Below are 14186 nucleotides of genomic sequence, written 5' to 3' on the forward strand. Positions count from 1 at the left end.
AAGGGACTCCATCATTGTGGAAAACGTTTTGTTTCACAGTAGTCAATGTCCAGACTCATAAGCATGGCATGGTGGTTGGTGTGTGACTACTTATGAGGGGTTAATTTGGCTGAGATACATTGTGTCCTCTACCTGCTCTCCCTCCCCAGCAGATCCTGCTGCCAGTCTGAGTGTCTGAGGTGTAGGAGTCTGTCGGAACCAGGGTAACGCATCATCCCTCTATAGGGAACCCAACGCATTTAGTGGAATTACATGGTTGACTGTCTACGATAATAGGATTGTTGACTGTCTAAGATAATAGGACGGTTGAGTGTCAAATAAGATAATAGGATGGTTGACTGTCAAAGATAATAGGACGGTTGAGTGTTAAATAAGATAATAGGATGGTTGATTGTCTAAGATAATAGGATAGTTGACTATATAAGATAATAGGATGTTTGACTGTCTAAGATAATAGGATGGTTGACGGTCTAAGGTAATAAGATGTTTGACTGTCTAAGATAATAGGATGGTTGACGGTCTAAGGTAATAAGATGTTTGACTGTCTAAGATAATAGGATGGTTGACGGTCTAAGGTAATAAGATGTTTGACTGTCTAAGATAATAGGATGGTTAACTGGCTAGTAACAATCATAAGACAAACAGTGAAGTAGGAGCTTTTTGAGGTAGTAGACTGGCTGTCTCTAAATCCTATACATGAATCAATCTAACCTGATTCCCTCACATTGTCCTGCAATTCAGAGAGAGGGATGAAATTGGAGAATCATTAAAAACACAGGTCAATACATCTTTAATTTGACGACTACAATGCTTACTGGACATATCTGATGTAAACACATCATTCAACGGGAGGAAAATGTAGAATGCGTACAAATCAATAATTCATTTCATGCCTCTGATTTTGAACCACTACTACTACATATTGAGGTCTATGCATGTGACATTTTCTTTGGGTTGGATAACAAAGAGACACATTCATGTTTACTGACCATTACCAAAAGGCAGGGCTCCAAAACACTTCACACTTATTGGGCCATTCAAACGTGGCCCTCATTCCACACAGATGGAGGATTATCAACGCTTCAGAAATCGTCATTCAGCAATAAGACGTGCTGACATTTACTGCTTGTCCTCTTAATCTGAGACAAGCTGCTCTTATAAAGAGAGCCATTAAAGGCAATTGTTCCCTCTCGCACCTCTTCAATATGGGGAGTTAATCCACTCAAGGAAAAACTGAGATTGGCGTCAGCGGCTCTTTTCACGGCAGGTCTCCCTGCTGTGTGCTTGTTTTTATATGAGTCTCCAACGGAAGAGGCGATCAAAGCCGTGCCACACCTAGACCGCCATAATGAGCTTGTCAGCAGCTGCCAAATGGAATCTAAACACCAGGCGTGTTCCTTAGCCGGCGCTTTAGGGCCTCACAGTTTCACTGCGCGCTACTCGGGCTCCATTCCCACTTCTTAAATAATGGTCTCCTAAAATGGCAGACTTCCAGTCATGTACAGTAAACCCTGAGACGTGGAACAAAGCTCCATAACGCAATAACCCCTTTACATCTCTCTTAAGCAACTGCTACGGAAAACAGATCAGTCTTTACCAATGAGGAAAATGATGACAACACAGAACTCAGAGAAGGGCAACATTAATGGGAAGATAAAGGAATGAATGAGTGAACGGGTCGATGCAGGAATAAAAAAGAATGATAAAACCGTACTTTCACCTCCAGTTTTACATACACTAAGTCGACTGTGCCTTTAAACAGCTTGGAAAATTCCAGAAAATGATGTCATAGCCTAAGAAGCTTCTGATCGGCTAATTGACATCATTTGAGTCAATTGTGGATGTATTTCAAGGCCCACCTTCAAACTCAATGCCTCTTTGCTTGACATCATGTGAGAATCAAAAGAAATCAGTCAAGACCTCAGAAAAATAACCTCCACAAGTCTGGTTCATCCTTGGGAGCAATTTCCAAATGCCTGATGGTACCACATTCATCTGTACAAACAATAGTACACAAGTATAAACACCATGGGACCACGCAGCCGTCATACCGCTCAGGAAGGAGACGTGTTTGTCTCCTAGAGATGAACGTACTTTGTGGCGAAAAGCGCAAATCAATCCCAAAACAACAGCAAAGGACCTTAAGAAGATGCTGGAGGAAACAAGTGCAAACTTATCTATATCCACAGTAAAACAATTCCTATTTCGAATTTTTTTACCTTTATTTAACCAGGCAAGTCAGTTAAGAACAAATTCTTATTTTCAATGACAGCCTAGGAACAGTGGGTTAACTGCCTGTTCAGGGGCAGAACGACAGATTTGTACCTTGTCAGCTCGGAGGTTTGAACTTGCAACCTTGCGGTTACTAGTCCAACGCTCTAACCACTAGGCTACCCTGAGCAAAGGCTGCTCAGCAAGGAAGAAGCCACTGCTCCAAAACCGCCATAAAAAAAGCCAGACTACGGTTTGCAACTGGGACAGAGATCATACTTTTTGGAGAAATGTCCTCTGGTCTGACGAAACAAAAATAAAACTGTTTGGCCGTAATGACCATCATTATGTTTGGAGGAAAAAGGGGGAGGCTTGCAAGCCGAAGAACACCATCCCAACCGTGAAGCACGGGGGTGGCAGCATCATGTTGTGGGGGTGCTTTGCTGCAGGAGGGACTGGTGCACTTCACAAAACAGATGGCATCATGAGGTAGGACAATTATGTGGATATACTGAAGCAACATCTCAAGACATCAGTCAGGAAGTTGAAGCTTGGTCGCAAATGGGTCATCCAAATGGACAATGACCCCAAGCATACTTCCAAAGTTGTGGCAAAATGGCTAAAGGACAACAAAGTCGAGGTATTGGAGTGGCCATCACAAAGCCCTGACCTCAATCCTATAGAAAATGTGTGGGCAGAACTGAAAAAGCGTGTGCGAGCAAGGAGGCCTACAAACCTGACTCCGTTACACCAGCTCTGTCAGGAGGAATGGGACAAAATTCACCCAACTTATTGTGGGAAGCTTGTGGAAGGCTACTCAAAACCTTTGACCCAAGTTAAACAATTTAAAGGAAATGCTACCAAATACTAATTGAGTGTATGTACACTTCTGTCCCACTGGGAATGTGATGAAAGAAATAAAAGCTGAAATAAATCATTCTCTCTACGATTATTCTGACATTTCACATTCTTACAATAAAGTGGTGATCCTAACTGACCTAAGACAGATCATTTTTACTACAATTAAATGTCAGGGATTGTGAAAAAGTGAGTAAATGTATTTGGCTAAGGTGTATGTAAACTTCCGACTTCAACTGTAAATCTTTGTAACCTAAGACAAGTCTTCCAAACAAGTCTAGAAATGAGAGAATGTCAAGGAGCTGTTATGACTCCAGTGGTGTCAGACAGAGCTGTCTCCTCTCAGTGTGATAGAGAGGATATGACAGGACCCAGGGACAGGTGCTGAGTCACCAGTGATCTGCACTCAACCCTCAGTCCATCTCTGTATCTTAGTTCTGGAGTCTGTCTGTCTGTCTGTCTGTCTGTCTGTCTGTCTGTCTGTCTGTCTGTCTGTCTGTCTGTCTGTCTGTCTGTCTGTCTGTCTGTCTGTCTGTCTGTCTGTCTGTCTGCCTGCCTGCCTGCCTGCCTGCCTGTCTGTCTGTCTGTCTGTCTGTCTGTCTGTCTGTCTGTCTGTCTGTCTGTCTGTCTGTCTGTCTGTCTGTCTGTCTGTCTGTCTGTCTGTCTGTCTGTCTGTCTGTCTGTCTGTCTGTCTGTCTGTCTGTCTGTGCCCGACTGTCACACGGGTGGCTATTCAGCATTCTGCACGTGCTCCAGGGACATTAAATCCAGCTGCACCTCCTCTGTACCCCACACCACTCCCATGCCACCAACCACAGAGCCAGTACTCCAAGGCAGGGACGTTCTCTTACACACACCAACGACCTGGAAGACACTCCCTCTGCAGCACGGGAATGAGGACTCTGTCAGGAGGACGGGCCAGGTTGAATTATGGACGAGGGCATTTCACAGGGTCACTGCGTTTCTCTGAAGGATGTGCTCTTTTCCGGGACTGGGGAAAAAGGATAAGGGACCAAATTTCCTGAGTGTTCCACCTCCTTATCTTCATCCCTGCCCACCATCCTCCTTTCTTCTGCCTGTGCTATGGAATGCTGCCTTCAGGCGACTTTCACGGGAGATACGCATTCAGCCCAGCTTTAATCATTAAAGACACCAGGAGAAAACTAGGGACACTTGTGTTTAATCCGTTTGTGACATCCACGCTAATAGCCGTCCGTCCTTGAGTTTCCGAGGTGGTTTTCCCATGCTCATCTCTAATTAGACAAGCTTCCTCTGCTTCCTCTCCTCTTCCTAATTAGATCTTTAACAACAAACAAGCAGCGACCTTTACAAAGGCCTTGCCACAATCTCCCCCATTAGTTAAACGGCTGAGAGGTGCTAGGCTGAGGGAGGGGAGGGAGGGGGAGGCCCTGCTTTGTCCCTGGCCCAGCCACACCCCCCGTGCCACATCCGTATGGTACCGGCTGCCAGGCCCCCGACAATGGCAGCTTCCTGTTGCAATCAGCATAATTCCGCCAATTCCAGGATAGCGGGAACGACAGGACACAAAGACGACATCCACAGACACAACAAATACACATGGCGGCTTTGTTTGCGCTGACACGGACAATTAGTCCTCAGCTGCTGGCATGAGGCCTCTCACTGCCGGGAGGGTCTTATCTAATAAAGCCAGGCAAAATTACTTTTATTGTTCAGGTAGATTGCGTCTAATGATAGTGCCACCAGTGGGAGAGGATATGAATAAAATTAGGCTCACTGAAAACGCTCCCTTCTATGGACCAAAGCTGCCATCTGGGAGAGGCAGAATAGCTTGATTATCTTCCCCAACTAATTTTCTCTTCAGAGCAAACAAATGATTTAAGCTACTTTCACTTGGGCGAAGGTGAGAAACAGAACCAGAGTGACGAAAAGTGGCTGAACATCAAAGATGTAGAAATAATGGCTTTCCTTTGATCAGCCTAACAGACATATGTTTTTTACCAAGCTGTTAGAGAGGGCCTAATTCTCCCATTTCTCTACACTAGCGCACTTCTGTTGGGGGATGGACGGGGGCTTGTATATGAGTGTATGCATACAATCCCTGTGGTGCTTTGGAGTAAAGCTCATTATAAACTACAGTACTGTATTTCTATATTAAAGGAACATCTGGTCCAATCAATGGAACTACGACAAATGAATAATAATAAGCCAGGATGGAATATCATATCGCACAATGACTTTTTTTCTTAGAATAGAACACAATACTGCATGTCTCTCTGACCACTTTAACATGCAAGGAGCATTCACACATTACCTAGACCCTTTCTCAGTTTTTGGTCTGTAGATAATAAATGCATTGTGGCTATCAGTACTCACCAGTGTGGAACATAAAAATGTACATTCTGATTGAGGTGACTGAGGACAGAAACAGTGCCATAAAACAATGCTTTACAGACAGTCACAGCACTGAAAGTCTTCTACAATAACAGTACGTGACTATTCAACTGAGGAGGACACTTTGTGCTCCAGTGTAATACGTCTTCCCTTGTTCTTTCATGGTTAGGTAAAGGTGGATGCTCAGACACCTGTGCACGACCTCAGGGATACCTAGAACCCTATACCCACTACCTAGAACCCTATACTGAGGTGTTTAAAATGGACATGGGGTCAGTGGAGGGGACACGCACACACGCATCGATAGATCATCACCTCGGTAGAGTGATGTCTCAGGTAGGCTGGGCATTAGGCCCCCACAGCTGCAGCAGCATCACCGATCATATCTGTTATGAGCCTGAGACCATCCCATTATTAATATTCACACCATCTAACTGGAACAATGGCCCCTTCTTTGGACTTTCTTCTTCTCCCCACACTGGTCTAATTGGATGTAATTACTCATCTACAAAACAAATTAGCAGGTTGGGGTTGCCTTGGCGACCAGATCAGGCGGCCCAGCAGTGCGAATCGTTCGCCGAGCTCCATTTATACTGATAATTATCCCTCTCTTCTCCCTCTCTCCCTCCCTCTTTCCCACTGGCCAGGGGCTGCTGGGGCGGGAGTGGGCAGCTCTCGTCGGCCAGCTCAGAACTTACTGCCCAGGGTTGGAGACGCTGCATCTCTCATAGCATACTGCCATCACGAGGGTGGCTTTCTTCAAGTAGATATATGCTCCTGTCTCATTTCCACTTTGCCAGATGACTGCCTCTAAGGAGAGATTCTACACCACTGCCTTGAAACTTGCTACTTTACTCAGCTCTTTCAAGAAAACAGACAAAGAAGCCTATCATGTTCATGGTAAATGTAGGGGATATTTCCTCAACCACTTTAGAGAGAGGACGAAGTGTTTAAGAGTGCACAAGTCTGTGATTATCCTGACACTGAATTCCCCAAAATACACACAAACACTCACACACACATTAATACACACATACTCCGTCACAGACGTGCGCACACACACACACACGCTGTCACTGGCACACACACACGCACACACCTAGAGCAATGTTTGCTCCTAATCATCCCTACCTCTCACCTGCCCCCTCTGAATTCCTTGGTGGCTATAAGCACACATCACACCGCAGAGGACGTCAATATACCTGTCATACGGCTTCCCAAATTAGCTTTGAATTTCACAGTAACTGTAATTAGCTACTTTATTTCCATAGATGCCATTTTAAAAATAAAAAACTGCCGCTTTCTGGGCTGCCGAGACTAGCTTTCACTTTCCATTTGAAATAGTATTTTCTGACTGAATGGGTGACTAATTAACAGCACTAGACCCTCTTTTCAAAGACAGCGGCATTTCATAAATAATACATATTTAATGTCTTGTCATTTTATGCTCAGAGAGGCTTGGCTAATGAATTTTAACAGATGATTTATTCCTGCATTTGCTAGCCCATACCCAGGCCTTTGTTCTCCTTTAGGCTTTCATTCTTTCTCTCTTTCTTCCTCTCGCAATCCTTTTTCAAACACTGATAGCTTCCAAAAGTGCCTCATCACAGGAAAAGAACCATTTTTAATGTTGTCTGATAGTGAATGACAGGCGTCTAATCAGCCATGTGACAATGTGATGTGTGACTGGGCTACTTTCCCTCCTGCAGGTGTGAGTCAGGAGACCTATGGAACAATAGAACAGTTCTGGTCCTATACTGTCCTTCTAACAACACAACATTCACATTTTGACAAGGGTTTTGGTTAGTGTTAATGAGTGTTTATGAGTGACTCGTGATTTATGAGGTATAGCTATGAATATTCATAAGTTGCTCCAACTTCCACTGAAACCAACGTGAGTGAGGCCATGACTCAAACCTGCCTGAAGCCCATTGGGAGAGGCTCAGCATGGATCAACCACCAGGGACTTCTCCCCAGTGACCCCTGAACATCTGCCAGCCACAGCTGTGTGAGCAACTGTACTGGGACAGGACAGGAGCAGGCGAGAAGGGGACAGGGACGCCTTGCCATCCCCAAAGTGTCACATCTTCTCCCTGGGCCCCAGTCAAACTGGGGGCAAACACTGTCACATGGATTGGTTTGGCATGCTATACCCAGGACATGTGATGCTCTTCTGGGCTCGTCACTGAGCTAAGCTAAGCGGAGCAGCATCTGGGGCGAACGGACGGACCTGAGCACCCGTGGGGCCCGGGGAGCTAGATTAATTTAGCCCAGCAAACGCAGCCAATCCCAGACTCCTCTGGGGCACTTCCCAGGATCACAGAGCTTGTTGGGAGGAAATGGATAATGATCTCAGATAATGTGTCAAAATGTGCCAAATTATTTCCCTCTTCAAGCAAGCTGTGGGTTGATCAGTGGAAAACAAAACAGCCAGGGTTCAGTGGAGGAGAATACTGAAAAAGCCATCTACATAAGAACCTCTTGTTTCTCTTTAAGGCAGAATAGAACCATAGGATAACAGTTTTCCTGGGGATTTTGGACATCTACTTTGTGCATGACAAGTACTTTTTGCAGCAATTGTTTATAGATTATTTGACTTATAATTCACTGTATCACAATTCCAGTGGTTCAGAAGTTTACATACACTAAGTTTACTGTGCCTTTAAACAGCTTGGAAAATTCATGGCTTTAGAAGCTTCTGATAGGCTAATTGACAAAATTTGAGTCAATTGGTGGAGTAATGGTGGATGTATTTCAAGGCTTACCTTCAAACTCAGTGCCTCTTTACTTGACATCATGGGAAAATCAAAAGAAATCAGCCAAGACCTCAGAAAAATAATTGTAGACCTCCACAAGTCTGGTTCATCTGTGGGAGCAATTTCCAAACACCTGAAGGTACCACTTTCACCTGTACAAACAATAGTACGCAAGTTTATACACCATGGGACCACGCAGCAGTCATACCACTCAGGAAGGAGACGTGTTCTGTCACCTAGAAATGAACGTACTTTGTGGCGAAAAGTGCAAATCAATCCCAGAACAACAGCAAAGGACCTTGTGAAGATGCTGGAGGAAACAGGTACAAAAGTATCTATATCCACAGTAAAACGAGTCCTATATCGACATAACCTGAAAGGCCGCTCAGCAAGGTCGAAGCCACTGCTCCAAAACCGCCAGAAGAAAGCCAGACTACGGTTTGCAACTGCACATGGGGACAAAGATCGTACTTTTTGGAGAAATGTCCTCTGGTCTGATGAAACAAAAATATGACTGTTTGGCCATAATGACCATCATTATGTTTGGAGGAGAAAGGAGGAGTCTTGCAAGCCGAAGAACACAATCCCAACCATGAAGCACGGGGGTGGCAGCATCATGTTGTGGGGGTACTTTGCTGCAGGAGGGACTGGTGCACTTCACAAAATAGATGGCATCATGAGGTAGGACAATTATGTGGATATATTGAAGCAACATCTCAAGACATCAGTCAGGAAGTTAAAGCTTGGTCGCAAATGGGTCTTCCAAATGAACAATGACCCCAAGCATACTTCCAATAAAGGTATTGGAGTGGTCATCACAAAGCCCTGACCTCAATCCTATAGAACATTTGTGGGCAGAACTGAAAAAGGTGTGCGAGCAAGGATGCCTACAAACCTGACTCAGTTACACCAGCTCTGTGGGAGGAATGGGCCAAAATTCACCCAACTTATTGTGGGAAGCTTGTGGAATGCTACCCGAAAAGTTTGCCCCAAGTTAAATAATTTAAAGGCAATGCTACCAAATACTAATTGAGTGTATGTAAACTTCTGACCCACTGGGAATGTGGTGAAAGAAATAAAAGCTGAAATAAATCATTCTCTCTACGATTATTCTGACATTACACGTTCTTAAAATAAAGTGGTGATCCTAACTGACCTAAGACAGAACATTTTAACTAGGATTAAATGTCAGGAATTGTGAAAAACTGAGTTTAAATGTATTTGGCTAAGGTGTATGTAAACTTCAACTGTATCTACGTCAATGATACATCATCACAGATGTACACTATCGTTCAAAAGTTTGGGGTCACTTAGAAATGTTCTTGTTTTTGAATGAAAAGCACATTTTCTGTCCATTAAAATAACATCAAATTGATCAGAAATACATTGTAGATATTGTTAATGTTGTAAATGACTATTGCAGCTGGAAACACCAGATTTAATATGAAATAGGCGTACAGAGGCCCATTATCAGCAACCATCACCCTGTGTTCCAATGGCAGATTGTGTTAGCTAATCCAAGTTTATCATTTGAAAAGGCGAATTAATCATTAGAAAAGCCTTTTGCAATTATGTTACCACAGCTGAAAACTGCCAGCATCCGGAGTCACCTCTTCACTGTTGACGTTGAGACTGGTGTTTTGCGGGTACCATTTAATGAAAATGTCAGTTGAGGACTTGTGACGCGTCTGTTTCTCAAACTAGACACTCTAATGTACTAGTCCTCTTGCTCAGTTGTGCACCGGGGCCTCCCACTCCTCTTTCTATTCTGGTTAAAGCCAGTTTGCGCTGTTTATGTGAAGGGAGTAGTAAACAGTGTTGTACGAGATCTTCAGTTTCTTGGCAATTTTATGCATGGAATAGCCTTAATTTCTCAGAACAAGAATAGACTGACGAGTTTCAGAAGAGTTGTTGTTTGTTTCTGGCCATTTTGAGCCTGTAATCAACCCCACAAATGCTGATGCTCCAGATACTCAACTAGTCTAAAGAAGGCCAGTTTTATTGCTTCTTTAATCAGACAACAGTTTTCAGCTGTGCTAACATAATTGCAAAAGGGTTTTCTAATGATCAATTAGTCTTTTCAAATTATAAACTTGGATTAGCTAACACAACGTACCATTGGAACACAGGAGTGATGGTTGCTGATAATGGGCCTCTGTACGCCTATGTAGATATTCCATAAAAAATCTGCTGTTTCCAGCTGCAATAGTCATTTACAACATTAACAATGTCTACACTGTATTTCTGATCAAGTTGATGTTATTTTAATGGACGGAAAATGTGCCTTTCTTTCAAAAACAATGTTACAGAGTGTAAATTGTGTATGTTGAAAACAACACATCCCTAAACCTATTTCACTGTTTAATTCCCTCTGAAAACAACATGTTACACTAGCAGGTGCTGCTTAATAGCACTATTATACAGTATGGGGTCCATTTCAGGCATAGAGATATGACTACCAAAGCATTATACTGTGCACTGTGCAGTGGGAAAGGTCACATTAAAGCATTTCCTCAGTGTTTCACAGGTCACTGGGGGCCTAAAGACAGCATTGATTGGCCATAGAAAAGGCCCTGAGAGATGTGCTTATTCCAGAAATAATATTGGAGGGAACTAAAGCCACGTTAACCTTCAGCACAATGCACTTATTGTGTACCAAGGGACTGTTGGCCAGGAGAACCAGACATGTAATGAGTCTCTTCAGCTGACGAGACTGATCCGCTCCCACTGAGTCTTACTGACAACCACTTACTCACAAGGGAAGGAGGGTGTGGCAGACAGAGAAGAGAAAAGAGGGGTGAGAGAATGACAGGGAAAGGTAGAGAGAGCGAGAAGGACAGGGAATGATAGAGAGAGAGAGAGAGAGAGAGGGATAGGGAAATGTAGAGAGAGAGAGAGAGAGTGAGAGGGACAGGGAAAGGTAAAGAGAGAGAGAGAAGGACAGGGAAAGGTAGAGAGAGAGAGGGACAGGGAAATGTAGAGAGAGAGAGGGACAGGGAAAGGTAGAGAGAGAGAGAAGGACAGGGAAAGGTAGAGAGAGAGAGAGAAGGACAGGGAAAGGTAGAGAGTGAAGGACAGGGATAGGTAGAGAGAGAGAAGGACAGGGATAGGTAGAGAGAGAGAGAGGGACAGGGAAAGGTAGAGAATGAGAGGACAGGGAAATGTAGAGAGAGAGAGAGGACAGGGAAAGGTAGAGAGAGAGAAGGACAGGGAAAGGTAGAGAGAGAGAATAACAGGGAAAGGTAGAGAGAGAGGACAGGGAAAGGAGGAGAGAGAGAGAGGACAGGGAAAGGTAGAGAGAGAGAAGGATAGGGAAAGGTAAAGAGAGAAGGATAGGGAAAGGTAGAGAGAGAGGACAGGGAAAGGAAGCAAGAGAGAGAGGACAGGGAAATGTAGAGAGAGAGGACAGGGAAAGGAAGAGAGAGAGAGAGAGAGAGACAGAGAGTGAGGGACAGGGAAAGGTAGAGAGAGAGAAGGATAGGGAAAGGCAGAGAGAGAAGGACAGGGGAAGGTAGAGAGAGAGAAGGACAGGGAAAGGCAGAGAGCGAGAAGGACAGGGAAAGGCAGAGAGAGAGAAGGACAGGGAAAGGTAGAGAGAGAGAAGGACAGGGAAAGGCAGAGAGCGAGAAGGACAGGGAAAGGTAGAGAGAGAGAAGAACAGGGAAAGGTAGAGAGAGAGAGAAGAACAGGGAATGGTAGAGAGAGAGAGGACAGGGAAAGGTAGAGAGAGAGAGAAGAACAGGGAATGGTAGAGAGAGCGAGAGCAGGACAGGGAAAGGTAGAGAGAGAGGACAGGGAAAGGTAGAGAGAGAGAGCAGGACAGGGAAAGGTAGAGAGAGAGGACAGGGAAAGGAGGAGAGAGAGAGGACAGGGAAAGGTAGAGAGAGAGAAGGATAGGGAAAGGTAAAGAGAGAGGACATGGAAAGGTAGAGAGAGAGGACAGGGAAAGGAAGCAAGAGAGAGAGGACAGGGAAATGTAGAGAGAGAGGACAGGGAAAGGAAGAGAGAGAGAAGGACAGGGAAAGGCAGAGAGTGAGAAGGACAGGGAAAGGTAGAGAGAGAGAGAGAAGAACAGGGAAAGGTAGAGAGAGAGAGAAGAACAGGGTATGGTAGAGAGAGCGAGAGCAGGACAGGGAAAGGTAGAGAGAGAGGACAGGGAAAGGTAGAGAGAGGACAGGGAAAGGTAGAGAGAGAGCAGGACAGGGAAAGGTAGAGAGAGAGAAGAACAGGGAAAGGTAGAGAGAGAGAGAGAAGACAGGGAAAGACAGAGAGAGAGAAGGACAGGGAAAGGCAGAGAGAGAGGACATGGAAAGACAGAGATAGAGAAGGACACGGAAAGGTAGAGAGAGAGGACAGGGAAAGGTAGAGAGAGGACAGGGAAAGGTAGAGAGAGTGCAGGACAGGGAAAGGTAGAGAGAGAGAAGAACAGGGAAAGGTAGAGAGAGAGAGAAGACAGGGAAAGACAGAGAGAGAGAAGGACAGGGAAAGGCAGAGAGAGGGGACACGGAAAGACAGAGAGAGAGAAGGACACGGAAAGGTAGAGAGAGAGAAGGACAGGGAAAGGCAGAGAGAGAGAAAGACAGGGAAAGGTAGAGAGTGAGAGAAGAACAGGGAAAGGTAGAGAGAGAGAGAGAGAGAGAGAGAGAGAGAGAGAGAGAGAGAGAGAGAGAAGAACATGGAAAGGTAGAGAGAGAGAGAAGAACAGGGAAAGGTAGAGAGAGAGAGAGAGCAGGACAAGGAAAGGTAGAGAGAGAAGAACAGGGAATGGTAGAGAGAGAGCAGGACAGGGAAAGGTAGAGAGGGAAGAACAGGGAAAGGTAGAGAGAAGGACATGGAATGGTAGAGAGAGAGAGAGACAGCAGGACAGGGAAAGGTAGAGAGAGGGAAGGACAAGGAATGGTAGAGAGAGAGACATGACAGGGAAAGGTAGAGAGAGATGGAAGAACGGGGAATGGTAGAGAGAGAGGACAGGGAAAGGTAGAGCGAGAAGGACAGGGAAAGGTAGAGAGAGAGAAGAACAGGGAATGGTAGAGAGAGAGAGGACAGTGAAAGGTAGAGAGAGAAGGACAGGGAAAGGTAGAGAGAGAGAAGAACAGGGAAAGGTAGAGAGAGAAGAACAGGGAATGGTAGAGAGAGAAGAACAGGGAATGGTAGAGAGAGAACAGGACAGGGAAAGGTAGAGCGAGAGAGAAGAACAGGGAAAGGTAGAGAGAGGGAAGAACAGGGAAAGGTAGAGAGAGAGAGAAGAACAGGGAATGGTAGAGAGAGAGGACAGCGAAAGGTAGAGAGAGAAGGACAGGGAAAGGTAGAGAGAGAGAGAAGAACAGGGAATGGTAGAGAGAGAGGACAGGGAAAGGTAGAGAGAGAGAGAGAGAGAGAGAGAGAGGTGAGCGAGACAGGGAAAGGTAAAGAGAGAGAGAGAGAGAGGGAAAGGGAGAGAGTGAGACAGGGAAAAGTAGTGCGAGAGAGAGAGCAAAACAGGAAAAGGTAGAGAGAGAGAGCGAGACAGGGAAAGGTAGCCAGAGAGAGAAATATTGACAGGGAAAGGTAGAGAGAGAGGGGGGGGGCAGGGGGAGAGACAGGGAGAGAGACAGAAAGAGAGACAGGGAGAGAGACAGAACGAGAGACAGGGTGAAGGGCAGGGAGAGAGTCAGGGAGAAAGAGGCAGAAAGAGAGACAGAACGAGAGACAGAGAGAGAGACATGGAGAGAGACAGAAAGAGAGTCAGGGAGAGACAGAAAGAGAGTCAGGGAGAGAGACAGAAAGAGAGTCAGGGAGAGAGAATGAAAGAGAGACAGGGAGAGAGACAGGGAGAGAGACAGAGAGAGAGACAGGGAGAGAGTCAGGGAGAGAGACAGAAAGAGAGAGTGAGAGATAGCAGTTAACAGTTAAGAGGTAGAGTAAGCAAAACATAAAGAAGAAAAAATAAAAAAATTAGATAAAAGCTCAAAAGAGCATCCTCGGCCCTAATGAGCTCGGCAGCAGAAA

The 14186-nt window shown here is 45.1% G+C and overlaps 1 protein-coding gene across 14 annotated transcripts in view; it reads right to left on the reverse strand.

The window, feature by feature from the left end:
- Positions 1 to 14186, reverse strand: part of LOC123998932 (RNA-binding protein Musashi homolog 2) — a 403050-nt gene that overhangs the window by 16174 nt on the left and 372690 nt on the right. The window lies entirely within an intron of this gene.

This window comes from Oncorhynchus gorbuscha, linkage group LG16, assembly GCF_021184085.1.
Source record: "Oncorhynchus gorbuscha isolate QuinsamMale2020 ecotype Even-year linkage group LG16, OgorEven_v1.0, whole genome shotgun sequence".
In the NCBI taxonomy this organism is placed as follows: Eukaryota; Metazoa; Chordata; class Actinopteri; order Salmoniformes; family Salmonidae; genus Oncorhynchus; species Oncorhynchus gorbuscha.